Here is a 26,601-nt window from a genome sequence, read left to right on the forward strand (position 1 = left end):
TCCTATATATGTTTCTGAGCAGAAGGAAAAGGTAAGCGTAACAACTACAAGGCAGCCTAGACCATACATAGTAATTTCTGTCCCTAGAAAAAAATGGGCAGATAACTGAGCTCAAAATGGATGTTATTAGTAATACATCATACACAGCACTTGCTTCAAGCACTGGTGTTGAACGCCGGAGACAGGGTCGGTGAGCAGGCAAAATAAAGGGTTTACAAAGGTTGGGCCTACAAAAATAACGCATGTAGACACACCTGATCCAGTAACAAGAAGCACATGCACAAGTCACACCGAAAAATCACGTGCAGAGATGATAGCAGAATCTATATGGCCGTTTGTAGCCATTGCCAAAAAAAAGACAGATGGATAAAGAAAGACTTGCTGAACTTTCTTCTACGCAGGGAACCCGGATGGATATTCCTGCAAATCGACCAGCCAGAAGAAGATATGTAGATCCATTCAAAGATGTAGTTATAAGTAACTACATGAAGACTTTGAGGACCAAAGGAAGCACTCAAGAAGATAATTATGAACTGAATGATTATTTGGACAGCACAGCACACTTGGGAAATAACATATGGTACCAACACATGAAAGACGTTGGAAGAAGGACGTCAGATGAAAAATGCTTTGTATGTGCACTTCTGCCATACAGCATGGGAAAGTCAAAAATCTTCATAGCTATTGAAATTGATGTCCAGATAGCTCATTGTCTTTCGCACATAGCAGTTTGCAAAACTAGAGGTCAGTTTATGGGAAGTGATGCTTCTCTCAAATGGGCAACTGAAAATACAGATCCAGATGAAGATGATTATGTTCAAGATATAAAGACACGAAAGAATGCCAAGACAAAGAATCAGGGGATCAGATATGAAAAACCTAGAGTAAAAGGAACAGAAATCAGAAGGGAAGTGAAAAAAAAACTGAAAACCACAGGAAAAACTGTAGAGGAAGCCTGCAGATGGAAGAACAGAGGTCAAATGCAAATCTGGGGAATAGTACTGTCACCAGACGGATGGGAGAAAGGAGTGGTGATCTGCAGAGCCTGGATGGTAACTGATTGTCCTGAGTCCCCCATTGTGAATGTACAGGAGATATGCAAACCATTATGGCCAAAACTTTCCAAACAATTGACATGGGGCGAAGACAGAGGAGGACCCATGCAAATAGCGCCTTTGGAGAGCTCGAAGTTGTGTTTCAGAGGGAATGGTACAAGAAAAGTTGGAGAAAATCAAAATTGAGATTGAATCTTTGATACATCTGGAATGGTGCATGGGACAGCAGTAATTATGGATCATTATTGGGCTTGTGGATCCAAAGCCTACATCAGATTGCCAAATGATTGGGGAGGAAACTGCACATTGGTGATTCTCCATGTTCCTGCATTGGTGATACCTAAAGGTGACCTGAACATTGATAGTTTTTTTAAATCAGATGCTCATCTAAGAAAGAAGAGATCTGTAGAACTGATAAATCGAACAAAGAAAGAGAACTACTTCTTTGCCAAATCAATAGAAGCCTTTGATGGTATTCTGTATGAATACAGGCTGTTCAGCCAATCTTCATCAGTGATAACGATGATCTTTATGCCAAGAATTCAGGTTGGAGCAAATACCAAATGGCTTCAAATCACCAGATGGGAATTACTGCGGACAATTAACACAACTATAAAACGATTCAATGCAATCAGAAAAGAACTGAGAGCTGTATGACTAATGGCTCTCCAGAACAGATACGTCCTGGACATGACCGCAGCCATGGATGGAGGTGTTTGTGCCAAAATTGGAGAATCATGTTGCACATTTATACCTTCTCACACTGATGACAATGGAACCTTGACAGAGGCCATAGACATGAGGGCAAAACTCCATGGCCAGATGATAGAAGAGGTAGAAGATATTGCTGATGACAGCTGGATTGTATCACTCTTCTCGTGGGTTCCACAATGGATGGCAGATATGTTCACATTTCCTGGAGCTTTGCTATTATTAGTAATGCTTGTATTCTGTGTGATCAAGATAATAATCACACAATGCAAGAAGACAGCAAAGAAAGCCATAGGGATGAAGATCATGATTGATGTTGAACCAGGATGTAAGCCTAAAGATCTGACTGATGAAGAAATCAGAGACTTTGTGAAGGCCAGTATACATGCACCCGAGGGAACAAAGTTCCTGTATCCAAAGGAGCACAAGAAGCATGTGTGAAGATGGATCTACTGCAGTGCAAGTGAACAATGCATGCTTATGACACGGAACAAGGATGAGCAGGTGAAAACAGCTGGATGCTTGAAGGGAGTCATAAAAATAAGGATCCCTAAGAAGCATTTATTCAGACCAGAATGTCTGGATGTGGAAGAAGATGTGAGAGTGGTCGATAAATCGCCAAGATGGGAGAGTGTAGAGGAGGAGCCAAGTACCCCTACTCCAACTGCCCCACCTACATTACCTGAAACATATGAACCAAAATATGTGAGGTATACTGAGCAGGTAAACCAGCAAAGAGAAGAGAGAGGGCTCTGTGCAGTACCCATAATAATACCTATACCCAAGAGAATATGGGAGGTGAAGTACCCATTGAGGAAACCATACCTGCATCCAAGACAATATAATAGCCATTTGAATGAGATTCCTGATGAAGGAAAGAAACTGAATGACCAGGATGAATGGTGACGTCATACGATTCTGAATCGACTCCATAGAGATAATAACCAGACCAGAAAGGCAGACGATTTACAAGGAACAAAGAGCGAAGGAACAAAGAAGTACCAAAGATAAGTAACACCTTGGGATCAAGATGAAGAGACTTATGCCACAAACATGATGAAGATAGTTAGTTTAAACATTTACAGATGCAATGTAACACAAGCAGCAAAGCAATTATGAAGCTAGCCAAATGATTTTAAATAGTTAGATCGCAGCAAGCGCCAAAGTATACATACATACCTCATAGATACATATGGATTAAATAAACAATGAATGTTTCCACTACGTATAAAGCAGCCCTGAACAATGAGGAAGGCCTCAATTCAGTGTTGCGGTTACAAAAGCAATTTAATTAAACAGAATATATTTCAGCTAAGGAGTTGGCTGAGCCACGAAAGCTAAGGTCTTATTGGTAATGACTCAGGTGAATACGTCAGCTATGACCAATAATGGGTTTAAGAACCCAGCTTTTTAATGAAATGATTGGGAGTTAGAATATCGAGCGATTGCTGATGTTCGTTGTACTCCCTGTTTTAAATACTTGCAATAAAACAAACTTTTGCCAAGCTACTTGTGTCGTCTGAATTATTGATGTTTGATTAAAATCTGAATCCCCCTCTATCTCCAGGGTATTTCTACTCATACTAAAGGGCTGGAAGCCTCCAGTTCACTATTCTATAATCCCTTTAAAAGAAGCCCAAGATTTGGGGGATGGTTTGAACTAGAATCAGGAAGTATGACTATGAACGTTAAGAACATGTTCAAGATGTTTGTGGGAATTTGGAGTCTCGCAGAAGATAGTGCTGATCTCTGCTATCTACAAAGCTTCCCTTGGCAACCTTTGAACCAATGTTCTCTCGTCAAATATATTTGCTACATTTGTACAGTATAGAAACATAGTTTTAGATTTTAGATGAGGATTGATGGATATTTCTATTTGACAGGGAACCCGGGCAAATACAGAGGAACATGAAAGACTGTGCAGATTGTGCAAGCAAAAACTATAGGCTTTTGAACATGCTTTTTCCGCTAAATAATATAGCAGGGCGAGGATTCTTTCTGCATCCAATATTTACACTATTACGAATTCTAACTGCTTAGGAAGCAATGTAATTGTATGTAGAGGTGAGACTTTCTTAACATGTGTTGGAACTGTACAATCTGTCAATGGCCCTCATTACGACCCTGGCTGAAAGTGACTGACCTGACCGCCATAGCGTAAATAGCGTTTCCGCCATTGCACGACGGAGCAAAGTGCGGCTAATTCCGACCCATCGGGCACGAGCACTACGCCATGGCGGAAGTGCAAAGTCCGCGATGGCGCAAATTTCCCCAAAACGCCCCTCACCGCCGTCGTACGGCGCCCTAGGTGCAATTCCGCCACCCATCTTAGCGGTCACCGTAATGAGCGGCAATCGGAAAGTACGGTGACCGTAAATATACGGAAACGGAAGGAAAAACATGGTCCCGGAACGGGAAACAGCACGCTGTACACCTATAAAATCTGAATTCGCACACAACCATAAAAAATACTACCCTGAGACACATCCCAACCCGTCATCCACCCTAGTGAAAGCAATAAAAATGGGAAAAGTAGCGAAAAAAGCGTGCGACTGCAAGCGGCAGGTCCACTTCTCCCGTGAGGAACTCACCGTGCTCACAGAGACCCTCCAGGAGAATGCTGCCGTCGTCTTCTCGACGCAAATGACCAGGACGGCACTTGCGAACAAGAAGGCCATATGGGCCCTGGTGGCACAGCGGGTAAGTGCGGTGGGGACCGCGCCCCGCAACCCACAGCAATGCAGAAAGCGATGGGACGACCTGCGGATACGCGTACGGAGCATACTATCCGCCAACCGTAACATTGCCACAGCTACCGGGGGAGGATCGGAATCACCCATCAAGTTGACCCCCTGGGAAGAAATCTGTGCCTCCACCATTGGAATGGAGAGTATAGAGGGAGTCGGAGGGATGGAGAAAGGAGTGCAGACATCCGAAGAATCAGGTAGGTGGGCCAAATAAAACAATGCTAAATCCACAATGTCCAATCATGTGAAGTACCATGTGTCCACATAGTGCAACAGTAACACATGTCCAGGAGAACGTCCACATACATTGGCCTGATAGCGCACTTTAAAACTCACATTAAATACATAAATAATTAAAAATCCTAAAAACACCCTCTACACGTGCAGCAGGCACACCCTAACTGCAGGCTGCAAAACAACTGCATCCTCAATCCACACAAAAATGAAACCACCTCCAAGGCCCCGACCCAAATCACCCTCAGGTACCACCCCAATGCATGTGATACATTGCCATTCCAATTTCAACAGACCCATTAATAACGCTCGCCCTCCTTTACTCCACCACAGGGTCCGATTCAAACGACGAGCTCCAGGACACCCCTACCAGCCCACCTGCAAAGAGGGCCAAGACCAACGGCCAAAGACCCTCCACCTCAGCTGCACGCATCAAGACACGGCAGCAGCACAAATCAAGTGGCAGCACAGAGGAGGGAACTTCAACAGGCACCCCAGCAGCCAGCATGCCCACAACAGCACCACCACAGGTCCCCCCAATGGATGCCACAGAAGGCACTGCTTCTGGTGGCAGCAGCACCATAGGTGACACTGCATTAATGGCAGCATGCTCCGACACAGAAAACGGGGATGTCGAAGTAAGATCCATCCATGACCTGTCTCAATCCCCCTGTTTGTTTCATCCCGTACACCATGAGGATACCACGCAGGGGCACCCACAAGACGACGACTGGCCATCCCCCACAAGCCCTGTGGCAAGGCAACATGAGGTGACCAGCCCCTCTGTGACACCACCGCAAATGGCCATGGCACAGCAGAGGCAACAGTCCCTCGACCAGGTGATCGTGCAACAGCAGCAACTGGCCACGCTCCTCAAGGACCATGCTGATGAATGTGGGGGTACTAAGGCAGCCATAGAAACATCAACTGAGACACTTAGGGCAGAAATGGAGAGAAGCACCGAGAGCCTGAGAGTACAAATGGAGAGAAGCACCGAGAGCCTGAGAGTACAAATGGAGAGAAGCACCGAGAGCCTGAGGGGGGAACTGCATGCGACGTCCAAAGACGTATGCGCTGAACTTGCCGCTGTGCGCCGTGTGCTCACTGAGCTCTCACAAACCCTTAGGGACATGCATGGACGTGAGCAGGCAGAGACATCATCCGTTGCAAGTTCCGTCCAGGGCAGCCCCCAACGTAGATCTGGGAGGAACCTGCGCTCCACAGGCAGGGGTGCCCCTGATACCCGGAGAGGGGGCTTGCAATAGCGTCTGCCCACTGACAATGAGCATCTTCTGACACTGGTGTTCGGGGGGGAGGTAGGAGGGTTGAGGGGGTGTGTTGGGCTCACTTGGGTGGCGGGTCGATGGGGTGTGTAACATAATTTCACATATGCTATAAACAATGCACGATCATCCAATGAGATGTGTGGACATTGATCATTGTGTACGAGGCCTTAATAGGCGTACAGTCCATATTGTGCATGTTCCAGACACACACAGTGCCACAAGTCCCGTGTCCATGTATCAGCCACCAGGCGTGAGTGCTAGAAGCATGAATCAATGAGAATCTGACGAATGTCACGGCCCTCCTGTGCCTCGCAGACTCCTTGAGGTGCTGCCACATCCCCACCCTCATCATGACCATCTTCAGGTGCTTGCAGTTCTGCATCAGGGGGCATGGGCACATTTCTACGTACGCACATGTTGTGTAGCATGACACATGCCATGACCATCTTTGCAACCTTCTCATGGCGGTACAGGAGTGCCCCGCCAGACCTGCTGAGGCAGCGGAAACGAGTCTTCAGTAGGCCGAATGCCTGTTCTATGACTACACGGGTACGTGAGTGGGCATGGTTGTAGTCCTCCTCATGCTGGTTCTGTGGGTTCCGGAGTGGTGTAAGGAGCCATCTCTTCAGTGGATACCCGGCATCACCTGTATGTGGACAATAAAGGATGTTTGTGGAATGACATTGCTACGTACGCCCCCCCCCTTCCTGCCAGGTCATTGCCGCATCACATACCCCACATTATCATGCATGAAATGAGACTCACCGAGTAGCCAGGATCTGTTCCCTGCGTGTCGCTCCATGTAGCGTGGTATTGTAGAGTTCCTCAAGACCATAGAATCATGGGTTGATCCAGGAAATCGTGCACAACAATGTGTAATGATCCTGTTGGAGTCAGACACCCCATTTGTACATTAAGAGAATGAAATTGTTTTCGGTTGCGGTACTAGGCCTCCATGGCATGTGGGACGACCAATTCCACATGGGTGCAGTCGATGGCACCAATGTAACCCGGTATGCCGCCAAGTGCATGGAATCCCACTTTTGTGTTCATAATTTCCTGCTCCGAGCGTGGTAGAGAGATGTAGTCGTCTGCGTGCTTCAGGAGGGCATCGAGCACTTGCAATAGTGTCCGTGAGAACACTGGCTGTGAAATTCCATGCAACTGTCCGACTGTGTGCTGGTAGGTGCCTGTGGCCAGGAAGTGGAGTACAGACACCACCTTCAGTAGGGGTGGGATGGCGGTTGGGCTATCTATCATGCTGACAAGGTCAGCCTGTGTCATGTCCACAATGGCGGTTATGGTGTCCCGGTCCAAACGGTAGAGGGTATGGATCTGCTCATCCGTGAGGTTGAACGGATGTGCTCGGAGGCGTGGGATTGCGGGCTGCCTGCGTGGTGGTAGTGGCTGTGCTGGCGGGCCTTGCTGGCCCTGCCTTGCCCTCCTCCTCCTCCTGCGTCTCCTCTGTGCGGCCGGTTGTTGTAGTAGTTGGTGTTCGTCTTCTTCTTGAAGTTGGAGTACTTGCAGTGCTATCAGGTCCCCCAGGGCCAACATCGCTAGTCCTGCCGGTAGCATTTTGGAGTGGGTGTGGTTGTGGGAGGGGGATGGGTGTGCAATTTATGTGTTTTCAAGCTGTATTGCCTCCACCTGTGGTGATTCATTCCACCTGTGCAAGCTGCAATCCCCTTTGGGCGAGCACGTCCCGCACACAACGCTGCAATTCGACGCATGGCATCTTGCTATTACAATCATGTATTTGATCCCGATGGCAGTGAAATATTGGTTCATATGTTCACTCTGCTATGGTCCCATTGTTTCACATACTATCTTTGCAGTCGCGAACAAACTTGTGAAGGGTCAGTGGAATGTAGTACTCGATTAACGGTGGACCCTCATGCAGCACTGTACCGCGGTTCACCGACGGGTGGGGCGTCCCATTTGTGAGTGAAGCCAGTTTGCATTTTCACACATTGCCGCACTACATGGATGGATTTGTGATTTCAAGCGGTCACAGATGCCTTTTTGACGTGATGTTGCAAATGAGGAATTCGAAGGACGGCGCTTTCGGTCTTCAGCTAGCGGCGAGGAGACGCCCACAGGTCTGACTGCAAATATAACGTTCTATTGTTTAATGTCCTTGGGACAGGGGCCATGGCGAGAATGCAATGATTGATATGAATAGTATGGGATGCGCAATAGCGTAGTGGACGATAAGGCAGGACGTTCCCAAATACATGTTACTTCACAACACTGGAATTCCGGCCTGGAGCACAGTGGATTTTGCAGACTGCATTACGCACAGACTCAATGGAAATTTCACATGTTATGTGAGTAAATAATCAGGTGTTTTCATACCGGGATGAGGGAATGATGTATGGATGCATGGACAGATGATTTGATGGAGAGTTTGCCATGTACAGGGCTTTTTGGAATCTAGCCACCTCCCCTGCGCTATGTGATGCAGAGCTGCCATAGTGGGACCATCGTCTATCTGCCCTTGTTGAACCCTCCCTGTCTCGACGCGCCTTCAAACACTTGTGTCTATGCACGTTACTAATCCCATCGAATGGATTCTGTTTTGACAGACGCATGCACACAAACACTCGTTTGTAATAGTGTTTTCACCTCGATTTTTATAGTTATGATTCGCAAGTGATTTTTGGGTGGGAATTATCCTTTGGAGTGGGCTAGCATGCATATGGCTGTAGATTTAGTGTGATCATTGAAGTGAGTAATACAAATCAAGTTCTGATGGCCATACTATTCTTTTTCATTTCATTTGGGTGACAGGTATCTCCTCCCCTTTTGCCGCTGCCATCTGTATGCCACTCCTGCAGATGGCTTTTACTCCCGACACCTGCTGCTTTGAGTTAATCAGTGGAGCACCATTACGATCTTATGGGACGATCGCCAATGGGCCACATGCCCTTACGCAGTACTAGTGGCTATCAGCAACATTTCGACCTTTCAGCTGGACTAGTGCCTACCTAATGGGATGGCCCTGCGGTTCTAGGCGCTTCCATGTTGCCTTTTTGAACGTGAATGTAGCCCCTGTGTACCATGAAGGTACAGGGCGTCACACAAGAAGAAGCTGGTCATTTATTGCGGATGCAGCCCACAATAATGAAATATATTTTGGGGTTCATGACCTAATGGCTGTATGGGCTTGGTGATTTTGTGGTGCATTAAATTTCTATTCTGATATTAACCGTGTAGCGTTCTTCTTTGCAAGTAATGTAGCATATTCCTATTTGTGGTGCGATGTATTGTGAGCAGATCTGCATTGGGTTCCGGCTTCTGAGTATAGTTGCGTGGTACTGTACTGGCCGCGTTTGCCTACGAAGCCCAGTGTGGTCAGGGATAGGGGCTACCATTGTACTGTTTTAATGATGTCATGCTCAGGGGCGGGGGATTAGCTTTATTGTAACAGATGCCGGTCAGCCAGGTGGATTGGTGGAATGATGTGATTATCAGAATATGGCTGGTCACAGGTGCCTGTGTTTGCATGCGTTTCTTGGAGGGAGACTGAGGTCATGTCCATTGGAATGGCTTCTGTATTCGTGCCATCTGTGCCCTGCAGCTCCCATTGGCCCCTCTTGAGATGAGCCTGGCTGCTCAGTCACTCTGCCAACTTGTGTGGTACATGCTTATGCTGATTGTTGGTTTGTTTACTGGCAGGAGTACAGGGCTGGTGCAGTCTCCCTCAGGATACTGCTTTGAATGTTGCCTTACACTGGTGTCAGTCGATGGGGGGGCCTGTTTTTGTTTGTCTCATTTTTCTGCTCATGTTGCTGTACTTGAACCTTCACATGCCTGTGCTGCATCAGTGCGGCAATGGTGCCATGGCAAATATGGATGGCCACTCAAAAGGCACTTGGAGCCCCTAGATTCATTTGTTCGTTGGCATGCATGGGTGACTTGTACATTTCACTGGTTGCATTGTGTGACTTCATTGCACCTACGAGGAGTTGTGCAATGTGGCCAGGGAGTGGTGTACAGGCACTCAGTAGGGCAGTTTACGGTTGATTCGCGATGCCGTACTTCTCACCATGGCGGAATGGTACTTTCCGCCATGCTTGATGGCGCTAGGGTCAGAATTCGCGTACCATTGCGCCATGGTGGTAATTACGGTTTGGCATGGCGCGCGTGCGCGTACTTGGTGCAGTTAGCGTTGGCGTTCACTACGGTGTCGCTAATGGCATCGTACTTTACGGTGAAGGGTCATAATCGCACCGAGCGCTATTCGATGGCGGTATTGCATTTCCGCCATCGTTTTTCGATTTCCGCCAGGGTCGTAATGAGGGCCAATGTATTTTATGAACATTGGAAAAATGTGATGAATTGTGTTTACTTCTAGTTTTAAACTGAAATGTGTATACTAGTGTTGATGCGCAGATTTTTTTTCTTGGTCCATATACACCTGTTAACACATTTTTAAATAAACTAAACTGAAGTTACTAATTCCATTTTGACTTTGACAGAAGGGGGCCATAAAAACGTAACCTCCAAAAAGCATCAACAAAATACCCACTTACCAAAGCAGAGCTCTTCCCTTTCTTAATTTTGCACACTGTGCTGAAATTGTAAAATACGTAATATTCATTGCATCTCTGTTGCGTATGGGACAAAACCATCAGAATATATTTATGAACCATTCACTTAATTTGGGTGTGAAGACACGGTGGGCAATTTTGTTCTTTTTCAGCTCTTAAATTGTCTACCCGCTCTTTCACTGCCTTTACCTGCCACTAGGGATGGACGGCGTGCCTGTGGGTAGAATGAAAAGCCAGAATTTGAAGCATGCTTTCCGCTTCTGTGACTTCCCTGTATAAAGGCAACTCTCATACCATTTTTTGACAACCTGCATTTCTGTTATCTTTGCATGCCTTTTGGCCTACTCATTGGGCCTCATTACACGGATGGCGGAGAACCATGGCGCTATTAGCGCCATGGTTCATGCCGGTAAAATACTGGCACCGCCTTGGCGGAAAGGGGAATTACTGCCCCATTCCAAGGGTGGCGGGGCGGTAATTCCCCCTTCCACCATTGCCCTTCCCCATTCCCATTTTTGGCCCATAGGGCTCAATGGGAATGGGGAAGGCGCTAATTAGCTCCCTGGGTCCCTTTGCGGGTTGGTTTTTAACGCCTGCAAAAAGCAGGCGTTAAATTCCCCAACCCGCAAAGGGACCTCGTAGTAAGGCGGTAAATTCTTACCGCCATCTGTGTAATGAGGCCCAGTGTCCAAATTCCCACGTGAATGTGTTACCCACTGGCCCTCGAACTCTGTTTGGAATGGGGTGGGGGGTGCCCAGGGACTGCGGTGGGAGCAGGATGGGTGGGAGCACTGGAATAGTGATTGGAGCAGGGTGGGGAGAGCCCATGGTCTGTGATTGGGTGGGGAGAGCTCAAGGAATGTGCAGGGGGGGGATGAGGGAGCCCAGTGACAGTGATGGGAGCAGGTGGTGGAGCCCAGGGACTATACTGGGAGTGGGTGCGGTGACGGTGCACAATAGCTCCTAGCCATTTGTACATACTGTATATTTGGCATTTTTTGGGGGTCCCGGCTATGATGCTGGAAATACATTGGAGGGACAGTGCCTCCATATCTTTGTCCTTTATTACTTTATCATGTATGTTCTGTCTTGTTTTCCGTGCAGGAGTTCATGTGGGACTCCTGGCGGTGCAGCTCGTCCTCTTTTTTGGTTTGGTGAACAGACCCATGGGATACCCTTATGGCACCCATGGGTGGGAGTACGACCCTGCACTCTTAGGGTCTCATTACACGGATGGCGGTGGACCAGGTGCTATTAGCACCTTGGTCCATGCCGGTAAAATACCGGCACCGCCTTGGTGGAAAGGGGAATTACCGCCGTATTCGAAGTTTGGTGGGGCAGTAATTCCCCCTTCCCCCATTGCCCTTCCCCATTCCCATTTTTGCCCCAGAGGGCATAATGGGAATGGGGAAGGTGCTAATTACGGCACCGCAAATTGCGGTACGGTAATTAGCTCCCTGGTCCCTTTGCGGGTTGGTTTTTAACGCCTGCAAAAAGCAGGCGTTTAATTCCCCAACCCGCAAAGGGACCTCGTTGTAAGGCGGTAAGGTTTTACCGGTACCGGTAAAACACCGGTACCGGTAAAGCCTTACCGCCGTCCGTGTAATGAGGCCCTTAGTGTATGTTTTTGGGTGCCTGTGTGTGGCCCACAGAGCAGGGTATGGGCTGGTGGCAGCTCCATGCTGAATTTGACAGGTGCTCTGAGTATCCTCCATTTTGGGATACCCAGGCCCTGCCATTGCAATCAGTTGATTCCTGATGTGAAACAAGATGGCCTCTGTGGCCTCTTGCTTTCTATTGCCTGTTACCTTGTATTCCCAAATTCCCAGGAAGCCCTGACTCTGTGCCTTCCCCCTGACTGGCTGTTGGGTGGAAGTTCCATATCTGGTGTTGTGGAGAAGTCCCGGCCAGACTTGCTGGAGCCTTCCCAGTGACTGTATGTTATGGGTACGCCCTTGGGGTATGATTTGGGTGAATGGAGTGTGTGACGAATACGCATTTCATGTTATAGGTGTCTAGTATCTGGTGTTTGACACAATGACTAAGACAGCCCTGCCCGAAACTGGTAGGAATGCAGTGTGGAGTGCTGAATGGCAGAGTGCTTGTCCGAATCCACATTCCGTGTTGTGAGTGTCTGGATGGAGAAGAATGGAATGAATGCACTGTGAACCTGATTGGATGCCTGGCTGCATGAATGCCCGTCTGAGTGATTGATTGTCTGAGTGTGACCCAGCAGAGTGAAAGAGAGATCATTATATCTGGGGGCCTCTCACTGCTAGAAATCGTTCAGAAGCTGAAGTCATAACTGATGCTTAACCTTGAAGCCCACTTCGCTAATCTGAAAGCTGCGTGACTATCAAGGAACTGTGTGATGATTTGCTTTTGCAGTTCTTGGTCTTAGACATATAATCGTCCTTGGAAATACGGTAGATTGTCTTTGATGGTGCACTGGTCACCTTTTAACAGCCATTTGTGTTGTGTTGATTGATCCATCGGGGATTGCAAACTGGGTCTTTGGTCATCCACACACGTGGTGGCAGCTATTCTGGTTTGAATCCTTTCCTCTGGAATTATGGTCACGGGGTTGGATTCTGTAAAAGCCTCTTTTTCTTCACTCATGCTTGATAGAACGTCTGCTTTCACATTGCGTACTCCAGGTCTATAAGTGATAATAAAATTGTATTCCGTGAAAAAGAGAGCACAACGAAGTTGACTCAAGGATTGTGCTTTGGCAGTTTTAAAGTATTGCAAGTTACGGTGGTCCATGATGACAATGACCGTATGTCTCGCCCCAAGAAGGTAATGTCTCCAGGCCTTGAATGCTGCTTTAATCGCCAGTAATTCCTTATCTGTGATTACGTAGTTCAACTTGGGGGCTGAAAATTTGCGGGACCAGAATGCGACAGGGTGTAGTTGTCCTATTCAGGGTCTCATCGTGACAATACTGCTCCCATGGCTATTTTTGAAGCATATGTCTCAACTATGTAAGGTAGGTCCGGTCGTGGGTGTCGAAGGACTGGTGCTGTAGTGAATGCTAGTTTCAACTTCTGGAAGGCTTCTTCAGCTTCTGTCGACCAATGGAACTTTCGATTTTTCTTTAACAAGGAGGTAATTGGATGTACAATTTGTGAAAACCCAGGTACAAACCGACGGTAAAAGTTGGTGAATCTGAGCATGCTTTGCACTCCTTTCATGGATGTGGTGAGGGCCATTGGAGGATTGCATCCACCTTTAGTGTATCCATATGTACGCCTTGTGGTTTGAGCATGAAACCGAGAAACTCAACCTCGGTTAAATGGAAAAAACATTTTTCCAACTGGGCATACAAATGGTGTTGTTGTGTTGTTGAAGCCTCTCTAAGACTGCCCGTACATGGCCTTCATGTTCTTCCATGTAATTTGAGTAAATATGAATGTCGTCAATGTAAACAAGAGAGCAAACGTCCAGTAGTTAACGGAGCACATCATTCATAAAGAATTGGAACACCTCAGGGGGCATTGCATAACCCGAAGGGCATGACCTGGTATTCAAAGAGGTCGTACTTCATGCGGAAGGCAGTTTTCCACTCGTCTCCCTCTTTTACTCTTACAAGATGGTAAACTCCTCTTAAATCCAGTTTTGTGTAGATTTGAGCATGTTTCACTTGGTGCAGGAACTCTGGTATAAGTGGTAAAAGATATCGATTTTTTACTGTGATCTGATTGATGGCTCTATAGTCGATGCAAGTTCTTAAGTCCCCCTCCTTTTTAGGCATGAAGAATAAGGGCGAGGAGGCAGGTGACTTGGACGGGCAAATGAAACCGTTCACAAGGTACTGATCCAGGTAAATTCTAAGATGCTGATTTTCCTGTTCTGTTAGAGCGTAAATTCGGCTGCAAGGGATCTGGGCTCCGAGTACAAGATCTATTTGACAATCATAGGGTCTGTGCGGGGGCAGAACGTTGGCTTCCTCTTTTTTGAAGACATCATGGTTATCTTGGTATTCAAGCGGTAAGGAGCTGATGAGGCCCAACACGATTCCTTTCTTCAGTTTCAAATTGGTGTCATCTTTTTTGTACCATGTGTCAGCACATTCATGAAGAAATGTCAGAACTTGTTTTCGCCAGTTGATCCTAGGATTGTGGGTCTCCAGCCAGGGCATTCCCAATATCATCTGGAACTGAGGACCACCGATAAGATCGAAAGTAATGTCCTCTTGATGCCGTCTTGACACAGAAGCTTGACTTTCTCGGTGTATTGTGTCACCGGGCGAGATGATATCTGAGAACCATCCACAGCAGTGAAGTTTTCCGATTTCTGCTTCTTTCAGGGAGGGGAAGGCCTATTTGGAGAGCCACATCTTGGTCAATGTAGTTACCCACAGCTCCACAATCAATATATGCCTCCAAGGCATGTATTTTTGATGCTTGCTTGTGATTCATCAAAAGCACTGGAAGGACTAGATGTGAGGTATGTACGGATTCCTTTTTCATGCTCGACAAGCGGACTCCTACACTTGCCGGGCATTGGCGTTTCCCGAGTTCTGTTCTTCTTCTTCATCAGTTTTGTCTGTTTCCCCAACCGTTTTCTTGGATGGTTTTACCTGGCAGTCACGGAGGAAGTGACCTGCTTGTCCACAATATAAGCAAAGCTGTTGTCTTCTTTTTTCCCCTTCCTGCTTTGGTAAGGGGATTTTGTAATTCACCAATTTGATTTGGCTCAGACTGTTCATGTGGTTTAGTCTGATTCTCACGAGGTTGTACGTAAACTGACCATCCCTCTGATCTAGCTCGATCCATTTTACGATTCTGCAACTTATGATCGAGTTGCACCGTCAGGTCTATGTAGTCCGCACACCTCTCAGGAGAATTCACCACTTGCGCCAACACATCCTTAAGTTCTCTACGTAACCCTCGGTAAAAGAGTGTAGTCCTCTTCTCTTCTGGACAGTTGGTTTGGGCTATGAGACGATTGAAGGTTGCAATATAGGTTAATAGATCTTGCATCCCTTGTCTGAGTGACAACAACTCGTTGTCCAGAGCTTGCCCTTGAGTATGAGGGACAAACAATTTCTCCATCTCATGTTGGAAATTCCCAAAGTCCCGGAGTAAAGGGTCATTTTGATTTACCAAAGGTATAGATCAGTCCGCCGCACTACCACCCAAATACAAGAGTACAAACGCCACTTTGGCTTGGTCATTAGGAAAGGCTCCTGGACTGCACAAGAAATGAAGGCGACATTGGTTCATAAATACAGCGAACTTGTTTGGGTCGCCGATGAAGCTTTCGGAGGGGCTAGAGGCACTGCTCCTGGAAGAACCACCTGAACTGGTGTTGATTGTTGTGGTGTGGAAGAATGAGAAGAAGGGGTCACTCCAGGCAGTGGAACCTGTCCTGCTTGTGCTTGTAGCATTTGTCTTGCCAATTTGTCAGTTCTTTCTCGAGTTACAATAAGATCCCTCCGTAATGCATTGGTTTCCTATCTTGAAACATGTACTTCAGCCTGTAATTCCCCTAGTAAGAAGGCTTACTGATCTGTTTCTGAAGTTTCTGTAATGGCCAGGCAGAGAGTATTAGAGGCTTTGCATTCTGTTACGCTCATCTGGTCTCTGCGGAGGCATTGGGGCATGGTTGCAGCCCTCCCCGAACTTAAATCACCCACTTCAGGCCTCTCCCTCAGTAGAAAAGCTGTGAGCAGTGGTACGTGGTGATACTGCTCCTGCGTGGAGATAAGTGTGTGTGAGTGTGCCAATCTGTGATTGTTGTACCTCTCAAACCCTTCACCCCAAAGTACGGTTTCTGTGAGCATACGCCGGCCCATAAAGCTCACTAGTGAATTATGGAAGATAAGCTCTCGGTCCTGATATTTCTGGCAGGGGCGCATTGAATGGGATCTAGTTCCTTCACTGATCCCTGATAAGGATTAGTCCAGTCCAGCTGCGACAATGCTTCTCCTTATGATTGGTAAGTCCTTCTTGAGCTCTTGTGTTACTGTTCATTCTGTTTAATGTCTTTATATGTTGCTCCTATTCATGCCCACAATAATGTCTCTCTTCTGTTTTCTTCCCTTAGATGGAAATGCGACCTCAATACAGCTGTGAGACGCGAGACGTGATCGGATGGAAGATGGATGCTACCGCAATGTTCGACAGCAGGTAAGTGATGGTTTAAGGAAAGCGCGAAGTATGGTGAAGCGCAACCTTAAACTGACCGTTTTTTCGATGTCTCACCTTGTCTCCTGTTTTTCCTTGCAGGCGCTGCTGTCGACGATGGAGCGTGTCATGCTGCAGTGCCAAGATGAAGATTTTGGCATACCGGAAAGTGTAAAGATGAATACTTGGTTCGCCGAAGAGATGTACAGGTAAGACCGACTTCCCCCAGTTGCTAAGTATGCTGGCAGGAAGCAGGATGTCCAGGAAGCAGGATCTTCAAAGGTAAGTCTGACCTCAGGCGATGGTGAGCGTTACCCTGCTTGAAAGTGCAGAATAACGCAAAGCGTCTGTCTTGAGGATCGGGGCAGCTTATATAGCTGAGATCATGGGCACGCCCATTAGGGCCAGTTTACCAGCCACATCCTGACACTCCTAGAGAGTGAGCATGTGCAAAGGCAATCCATTAGCAGCCACACCCAAGAATACACTTGGGGCTGCTTAATGGATGGAATGTTCAAGGTTAATGCATCTGAAGTGCTATGTCCATAATAAAAGCTTTTTGGTGTTAAATGGGTGTTCTTGTTTACTTTTGTTCATGAGCCTGGTGCCAAAGTCTCCTGTGCATGTGACCCCTGCAACCCTCGCCCCTGACTTCATGCACCAGCTGATCTTTGCTAGAGCTCCCTGGATGCCAGACCCTTGAAAGGCTGCCGAACAGAGACAGGGACAGGCGCGCAATTACGAAGAGAGGCACCCGGACATTGAAGTCAACAGTGCTCTTTTGCCTAAGAACATTGAAAAAAGGACTCCCTGGCTCAGCTTGGTTGACTGCTTTTGTCCGGCCAGAGTAAGTGAAGGCCGCTGACGACTGAGGAGAATCCACCGGTGGGTTTCCCGCCACCCGAAGACCGCAGCGACGCTGACGATACGACGCCCTTGCTGGCCCAAAGTTCTTCGTTGACTCCTTGCAGCAATGAACACTCGTCATCGAGTTGCACAGCATGCCTCAGCCTGCAGGACATTTTTGACCGATCGCCAACGAGCACTGCAAGAACAGAAGCTGCTGCCGAAATGACAGTGTTCACCCCTTTTCTTCACTGACTCTCGACAACCCTTGGCTGCTGCCTTAAAGGGATTGCACTCAAGAAGGGCCTGTCGACGACTCACCAAAGAACTCTACGAAACCAGGTACTTTGGGATTGAAGAACCTTTTAGAAAGGACTCAAGACTATATTAAGCATAAATGGACTGGGCTTGTCAATACGTTTTATTTACAGGTTGCCCAGGTGGGGGGATCCTCGCACAGAACTGTCTCTCAGTAGACGGGGGAGTGTTCTGCCATTGCTTGATTTAACCTGCTTTTTTTCTGTGTCTATCGTTGAATCATCGTATAATCTGATTCGAATGCCATATGAACTGTTAGCAGTTGATGCATTTCAAAGTAATCAGTAGTTAAGAGTGGCACCACATAGACCTATATATATTTCCCATTATAGTATTGCTAGAGTACTAACTGTTTTATTGTGATTGTGTTTATAACGTGAACCTTATTTATATAAAGACTGTGTTTTCACTAACATAGTGTGTGGACATTCCTATGTGGGTGCTTGGGGACTACACTGTACTTAAGAACCAACCTGCATCACCTCCTGAGAGTTTAAACCTTGGTTGCTCGACCTTAGCTACCACATAGAGAATCTTGGCTGGGGTGCTCTGTGCCTCTCCTCTGCCATATAGAGAGCAGGAAGACAGATTCCCCCCTCCAGTGTTTTACACTGGTGGCAGTGGTGGGATGCTTATGGTTTTAAGAATCACTGTATAACCTTGCCACTTACAAAATATCTACACTTTGTTAAATTGAGGTTTAGTTGTGTACTAGTTAACTACATTACAAACGATGGAATCTATTGCGAATGGTAAATTGACTCGGATGAGCTTAGAGGCTCTCCAGAGTTCTTGTGAAGCCAGGGAGTTAGACTTTGAGGATAAGTCTAGGGCTGAGCTGATAGCTGCCCTGGTGGACTTCCAGACTGATTGTGAAGCTCTTGAAGGGGGGATGCAAACAATGAGGACCCTGCCCCTAGGGCTGTTGTTGAATCTGATTCTGAGAATGCCACCTCTCCTGCTGCCTCTGTTTCGACCTCCAGTGATGTTTCTTCAGGGAATTCCTGGGAACTTGAATTATTAAGGATGAAATTGGCCTTTGAATATAAAAAAGTTCTGAATAGAAGCTGAGGTTAAGAAAGAGTAGTTGGCACAACAAATGATCGTTAAAGCCAGAGATCTGGAACTAAAGGATAGGGATCGTGGAACTTAAGAACAAGGACAATGAATGTCAGCAAATCCAGCTAGAGAAAGCTAGAGTGGAGACTTCAGCGGAACCAGTTGAGACTGTCAGGTCCTCAGCCACCAAGTTTATGAAAGATTCGGTTGGTGTGTATGCAGAGGGTTTGAATATCCTCCAATGGATTGAAGCATTTGAGATGGCTTGTGGAATCCATGATGTTAATAAAAGAGATTGGGCTAAGTGTTTATTAAGCAGAGTGCTTCAGACTAGATATGACTGTATTCAGAAACTGAGTGTGGAAGAAAGGGGTCAGTATGAGTGCATGAAGTCTGCTTTGATTGCCAAGTCTGGAAAAACACCTACCCAATACCTTAAAATGTTCAGGGAATTTAAGAAAAGAGAGAATGTGCCTTGGGTTGACTGGGTGAGTGCTGCACATATGAACATGATGGGGTGGATTGATGGTTACAAAGTGAAAACGGTTGTTGAACTATCACACCTTTTCTTTTTGGAGCATTTTTCTGAAGCCTGTTCACCAGAGCAGTGTCAGTATTTTGCTGACTAGAACATTTTAGATCCCTTTAAGCTGGCCAGGCTGGCTGACAAGTGGGTCTCCCACCGGGTGTCCCCTAAGGACTCCAGTGGGAAGGACAAGGGCAAAGAAAAGGGGATCTCTCAGAAGGCTGAGGAGTCCCAAAAGCAATCACAGTTGAGTAAGCCAAAACCTTCCTCTCCTAAGACCCGAAAATCTAGTCGGGATAAGTGCTATGTGGGTGGGAGTAAGAGTAGTGGTCCACCTGCTGTAAAGCAGGCTCCCAGTGGTTCCAGTACCGTACCCCAGATTCTGGACACTTGTTGGGAATGTGGTGCTCTGGATCACAAGAAGGGTGACTACAAGTGTAAAGGTAAGGCACTTGGAGGCCAGACTGCCAGCCTGACTTACTCTTACCCCATGCCTGAGGTGGAGGCCACTGTCCTCCACTCCTCTACAGGAATCAGATTCGGTGCTCCTGTAGAGATTTCCCTAGTGTCCCTTGGAGCCTGGGACCAGTACGCAGAAGTACTGGCGACAATCCCACAGAACACCCGTAGGTTTTTGAGAAGTGTCCTCTTGTTGAATGGCCAGCATTCTACTGGCTTGAGAGAAACTGGGCCGAGTATGACAGTGGTGGACAGAACCCTGCTCAAGCCAGAGGACTTTGTAGGTGCTCCTCTGAGAACCACCAGGTTAGCTGGTGGGCCTCCCAAATTATCGCCTGTAGCCTTAGTCGACATAACGATTGGAGAAAAGACAGCAAAGCTTCCTGTCCTGGTTCAGGACATTATGCCGGCTAACATTTTGTTGGGAAATGATTTGGTGGAAAAGGGGATGATCACAGATGGTCTACCCATGGCTGCTGTGGAGGTCACCCAATAACAGATCACACTGGGACCGGCTGTGAGTCTGGTACCCTCGCCGACAGGGAAACCTAAGGCAAGAAGAAGGAAGAGCAAGAAGGCCACCTCAGCGAAGGGGGCCCCTTCCCTTCCTGCTGCTTCAGCAGCACCCACTGGGATTCATGCTACAGACGGGCTGGGTCCAGTGGTAAACCCAAACTCAAATCCTGAAGGAGATGAGGCAGAATACCATCCTGCGGGAGAGGTGCTCAACCCAGAGGACCACCCCGACCTTCAATGCCTGTTGGCTGAAGGGGGACCCTCCCGGGCAGACTTTTGTAAGGGTCAGAAGTAGATCATGCCACCAGAAACCCTGAGGCTATTCACCTTCTGTCATTGGGTGGTGTTCTAAGAGGAAAGGGAAATGCTCTAATTTGGGATGCCCCCAGGAAGTCACATCTGACAGTGGCCCCTACATCATGTCTATAGCGATGCAGATATCATAGAAAGGTCAGTGGACCTCTGCCTGCCAAACAGCTTTTTAGCACTAGAAAGATGGTTTATGTAAGGCCAAGTCTACAGTTGCCATACTACTAGGGGTGAATCATATGCGGGAAAGGCACCTGTAGGCATTCAATTGGTTTGGATTTAGCACAGACGAGCTCAGAATAGGTTGATCAAACAATTGCCTACTTTAGCAGGTGGGGTATGGGCAGAGGAAGAAAATCCACTCTGTTTGACAATGATTCCAAGCTTTGGTGTTGGGCCAGATCTCTACAGAGATTCCACATGGACTGACTGCCTAACTGTCCAGCAGCGCTTTCAAGCCATATAAATTACATCTTCCTTGATGTAAATCACTGGGGAGTGGGGACATTAATTAAGAGTATCCCCCACTCAGAGAGTGATCATGGCCCGCATGTGTGACATTAGGTAGATATTTCTTTAATGACCCCCCAACCTCTACTCATAAGAGTGGTGTTGACCTTAGTCTCGCATCCCTCAGGACATTTTTGTTTCAACACCTTAGTTCTATTTATTCTTTGCCCGAAAACAACGCAATGACTCCTCTTCTAGCAACTGGTATTTTCTGATGAAGAAACTTGAATTGCGCTCTGTACACAAAAGAAGGGCAAGGCTCCCTTAGTGGATAGGATCCCCATGGCCTTCTTTAAGGAAGATGATAGTATCTGGGCCCCAAATTTGGCCAATTTCTTCAACTGTCTGAATTCAATTGACTATTTCATCTCTAGCTGGCGGCAGGCATCGATTGTGCCCATCTACAAAAAAGGCAATAGCCAACCACCGAGAAACCACAGGCCCATTAGTTTGGTTGAGGGGATATCCAGAAAAATGGGAAACTGCTTCTGTCCCACCTGGAGAGTTAGGTGGAAGAAAAATATGTCATCTCAGATCAGGCTTCAAACGGGTGTTGGGCACAATTGAGCATTTATTTTATCTATTCTCAATTTCTTTGCTGGAATGTGGTTTTAAAAAAAGAAACACTCTTCTGGCTTTTTGTTGATTTTAAATCTGCATTCGGTTTTATTGACAGAAATATTTTATGGGATATTTGATATGACCTTCAAATCACACAAAACATTTTAAGTCCTTACAGAAAACTTTACGAATATAGCTCCACCACAGTAAGATTTGGCAAGAGGGGATAAAGAACAAGAACCTTTCTAGTAAAAAAAGAAGTGTTGTCAGGGCTGTGTGCTCGCACCCCTCCTACTTTTAATTAATGTCAATGATTTAATTTTTCAGTCAGTCAATATAATCTATTTCGGAAACTATAAAAAATAATCCATAAAAAAAATGTGCATATGTTCGATTCAATACAAACTGTTTCAAGACACAATATACAAGACACAAAAAACGATTACATTTAATTTTAAGAATGTTAAATATAAACTCAGATGCCCCCACCACTGCAAAACTTCAAGTGGTCCTAATGTATGCAGATGACACTGTTTTAATCTCAGAGACCAAGATGGGCATTTTAAAACAACTATCCATATTAACAGATTTATGCAGTTAAAGAAAACGTTTAATAAATCGTTCCAAGACTGTGGTAATGGTTTGTAATGCATCACAGACAATTAAAACCAACTTTTCCATTGAAGGTGAACAACTCTGGCAGGTTAACTTGTATGTTTACTTGGGGTTTAGATTTTAGGACAATGCAAAATGGTCCGCTCAATTAGACAAAAGCGACCTCACCCTAAAAAGACGCACTGGCGCAATACACACTAACAATTTACAATCTGGTCATCGCCACCCATTAAAGGTGCTAGAAAATTATGCGGCACAGGGATGGTCTGCTGCCCTACACAGCAGTGAGATCTGGGCGTTGGAGGCCTTCCTCCGTCTGACCATTACAGAAAACACATTTCTACAGAAAAACCTCAGTCTTCCTACAAGCAAATCAATTGTTTCATTATTGATGGAAACTGGTGTTACTCCGCTCAGATTTCGGTCTATGAGTAGACCCTCTCATTTCTGGCTTTCTACAAAGAAATCCAATTTCATCTACTATGAGGCAACAAGGGCATGGGGTGTTTTGCTCCCGCACTGGCACGGGAGAGCCACCATCCTTCACAGCGCTGGAGTGCTTGGCCACGCCCCCTTTAACTTATCTCCAGCTGCAGTCCCCACTAGAGCCGAAGCCTGCGAGGGATCAAGGGCGTGGGGTGTTTCGCTCTTACACTGGCCCAGAAGGGCCACCATACTTCACAGAGCCGGAACACTTTGCCATGCCCCATCCAACTTATCTCCAGCTGCATTCCCTGCTAGGGCCGAAGCCCGCGAGGGTACAAAGGCACGGGGTGTTTCGCTCCCGGACTGGCCCAGGAGGGCCACCATTCTTCACAGTGCCGGAGCGCTTGTCCACGCCCCTTCCAACTTATCTCCAGCTGCAGTCTCTCTAGGACCGAAGCCCACGAGGGAAGAAGGGTGTAGACCGTTATTCTCCCACAGGGGTGTACAGCAAGGAGAGTTCTGTGAGCCCAAGTATCGGATTGTACCCGAGGACTACCTGGAGTAGTGCATTAGGTGGGAGTGGAATGGGATGGGCTGTGGCTTGTAGTGGGTGACCGCTTACTGCCCATTTTATTTTTGTAAGGACTATATCGTAAACCTGCCATGGAAGTGTTGGTGTACTCTCCATTCTTCATACTCTTACACATCCCGCACCCTCACTGGGCACAGCTGTCCCCCCTGAGCCATTCATGGAAATCAGCATAGAGCCCAAGCCAAAGCGTACAATATTGATGGTAAGGCACAAACAGGGAGAACCAGTGAGACAACCACCCTACCACCCATAATCTAGGAGCTCTTTGTGGAGGAGAGACAAAGGGCAGCCCAAGGGTCCCAACAGTTGTATGCTCTGAAGTAAACTCTACGTCCAACATTGAAGCAGAATTGGATATAAATTAAGTTTGCCTGATTTCCCTAGGATCCCCTGCTTGCTTTGTTAGGGATATGGACAAAGCCAAAGTTATTGGTAGTGACTTGATTAGCCATGAGATAGAGCTCTGACTAGGACCAGCAGGAGAAGATGTTATATCTATCACTAGCCTGCCCCCCGAATCTTTGTCCATGTCTGTGTTTCGTCTAACCCATGTGGTTAACTCTCAGCCCATAGCTGTAGAGTTGACTAGCCCCTTGGTCCCACTGGCATTAGCGAAATTGGAGACTGCTGATGCACCTGAAGAAAAGTTCTTCCTAATCTCGCCACCAAGTAGTGTCTGGAGTGAGAACATGTGCACAAGGAACATCTCCTTCCTTCATTAAAGCCCACTGAGGGTCTGTCAGACAAGTAGCCAACCCATTTGACCTAATTCTGACCCAGTCCATAAGGAAGACTGATGTGCCCAGGGATGCAGTTGCAAACTAGTTCTTTCCGAACTTGTGGTCATTAAAAACTTGCTATCTGCTTTACTAGAGGCATGTGGGAGTGGAGGAGGGGGTGCCACAGGGGAGTCAACATTGACCTACTGAATACCAAAGGGTCTCATAATCCCCCTCCGGAATGCCTTAAAAAGCTAGCCAAACCTGGTACACTGACCCCGGAAAAGACAGTTGTCTCCCATAAAGCTGACATTATGAGACAATCCCTTGTTACCACCCCTTGCAACCCCAGTGTGGGTATCAAGGTGCTGAAACATCACACTGAGCAAAGCATCCAGCAACCTATACAGCAGAACACATCCAGGGAAGCCATCAAGGCTCCTGCTGTTAATATTTAGTGTATTACACGGAAGGACAGGGTTTCAAGCATGGTGAGATTCAAGGTTGCTCCATGGTGGATAATAGAATACGCATCCCTTGTCCTAGAGTAAGCACAACCAATCACTCAGTTCATGTGGGGCCATGAAGGGGTGTAGTATTTCTTCATGGGGTACCTAAATTGTCTCACAACCAGCAGGAACCAAGGAATGCACTCTTTAACAAATGTCTCTACTGGCTCTGTACTGTGAAGGGATATGTGTTCATAACTAGGGAAGATATAGCTAGCTTCCACATAGTGATCAACGAGGCAGACACTGTCAGTGACTCTGTAAAGATGGAATTTCGGGTCCAAAGGATGGTCAGGAGTATTTGGGTAGAGCCATGACTCCTGGATGGACTGTTAATAGCAGGATCATAATCAGCCCCTTTCACCGCCTTGGAACTATTGTCTCATTTGCAAACATTCTATCAGATTTTGCTTTATCGGGGGTAAACCTAAAGCCACCCGGGCAAAAGGTCAACTGGACATTATGGTGGCTTCGGAACTAAGGAACCCTGATTTGTTTTGTGTCAATAAATTAGCACTGTATCCCAGTGTGCCCAGCAAGTCCTGTGGGCCTTAATTCTGATGTTGTATCAATCCACTTCTTCCTTTAACTTTATTTCTCTGTTCTTTGGACATCACTTTGCTAAATGGGAGTAATTGTTTATTGTATTAGGATGCCTTACTGCTGAACAAAAATATTTTGATGGATTGATATGTTCGCAGATGTAATTGAATCCCTCAATGGTACATCATAGACATGGTACAAGTGTAAACGCATATTTTGCATGAATACTGCCTGATAGTAAACGATTGGCATAAGCACATTTGCATCGCACTAAAAATTGCATTGAATGAACCTGAAACAGGCTGACTACGCCGCCTTTTGAATTATCTGCCATATTGATCGCCTCTTGCTTTCTGTCCCATGTTTAGAATTGTGTTTTTGGCTCCAGCAGAGCAAAATGAACTTTGTACTGTTTCCATGATGTCAACGTAGTTAAGAATGTAAATGCTGCTTAAAGTGGATTGTTTGTCCTACACTGAGAAACCTTGAAGTTAAACAAAAGCTGTACTAATCAGTAATTTAGATACCATGGCCCTCATTACAACACCAGCGCTAAACCATGGCGCTATTAGCACCATGGTTGGTGCCGGTGTTGTAACGGGTCCGCCATGGTTCAATGGGGAATTACCACCCCATTCCAAGGTTGGCGGGGTAGTAATTCCCCCTTGAACCATGGCCCTTCCCCATTCCCATTTTCTCCCCATAAGGATCTATGGGAATGGGAAAGGCACTAAGTACGGTACTGCAAATTGTGGTACCGTACTTAGCACCAAGGTCCCTTTGCAGGTCCCTACTTTAACGGCTGGTCTAGACCTGCCGTTCAGGTCGGGTCCCGCAAAGGGACCTCGTAGTAAGGCGCTAAGTGTTTAACGGCGCCACAGCCTTTTACGGCGCCGCTAAACACTTAGCGCCAGGGTCCTAATGAGGCCCCATCTGTTCCAATAGTGCCTTCACCGTTCAAACAGCAAAGTAGAATGATGAATAGTTGAAAATGCTCTTCTTGCAGAAATCTTTGTTTTCGCTCCTTGAAACTAAGCTGACTTTAAACTGAAGAACAAATGGTAGACAAATATAAGCAAGTAAAATAAGGAATGTTACCTTTATGGCTTATGTTTGGAAAACATGTGAAATGTTTAAGGGAAAACAACGAACAATGTAACAATGTAACAATGTTTAAACATAAATTAGTTATGTGGAAAGGCTATGAACCCCAGGTAAATGAATAACACGAAGAGGGGCTGGACGATGTGTCTGGGATTGTGGAAAACTTGTATAAATACTTGTGTTTTTGAAATGTCCAGCACTCTCCCATCTTACGGTGAGTGCTAACACACACTGCAGGGTGTTGAGAGCCAGACAGCTGTTTGTTAATAAAT

This window comes from Ambystoma mexicanum, chromosome 6q (assembly GCF_040938575.1).
Source record: "Ambystoma mexicanum isolate Mex_15411 chromosome 6q, UKY_AmexF1_1, whole genome shotgun sequence".
Taxonomy (NCBI): Eukaryota; Metazoa; Chordata; class Amphibia; order Caudata; family Ambystomatidae; genus Ambystoma; species Ambystoma mexicanum.